Raw genomic sequence first — 342 nt, forward strand, 5'->3', positions numbered from 1 at the left:
CTTTGCTTGAGATCTGCTGTGGTCTTTTTTCCCCCCTCTCGACTGTCTTAATGAGCAGTGGGTGCAAAACAACATGGAGATGTGTTCATTAACCGAGATGTACCAGCAGTACACAGGAACGGCCATATTGATCAGTTGTTTACTCAAGGACCTACAAAGACTCAGTGCCTGTTCCCGCCAACCTTTTCTATCAGATTAATCAAGTGACCGCACGGGTAATAGCCCTTCAGCTGACAAGTCCATTTTAGTACATGAGAGACACTTCTGTCTTTCATTATTCCAGGACAAAGCATCCACGCTCCCCTCCTTCATTTTCCTTATCAACATCATATTTGCTTTGTC

The sequence above is a fragment of the Danio rerio genome, chromosome 16 (genome assembly GCF_049306965.1).
Source record: "Danio rerio strain Tuebingen ecotype United States chromosome 16, GRCz12tu, whole genome shotgun sequence".
NCBI lineage: Eukaryota > Metazoa > Chordata > Actinopteri > Cypriniformes > Danionidae > Danio > Danio rerio.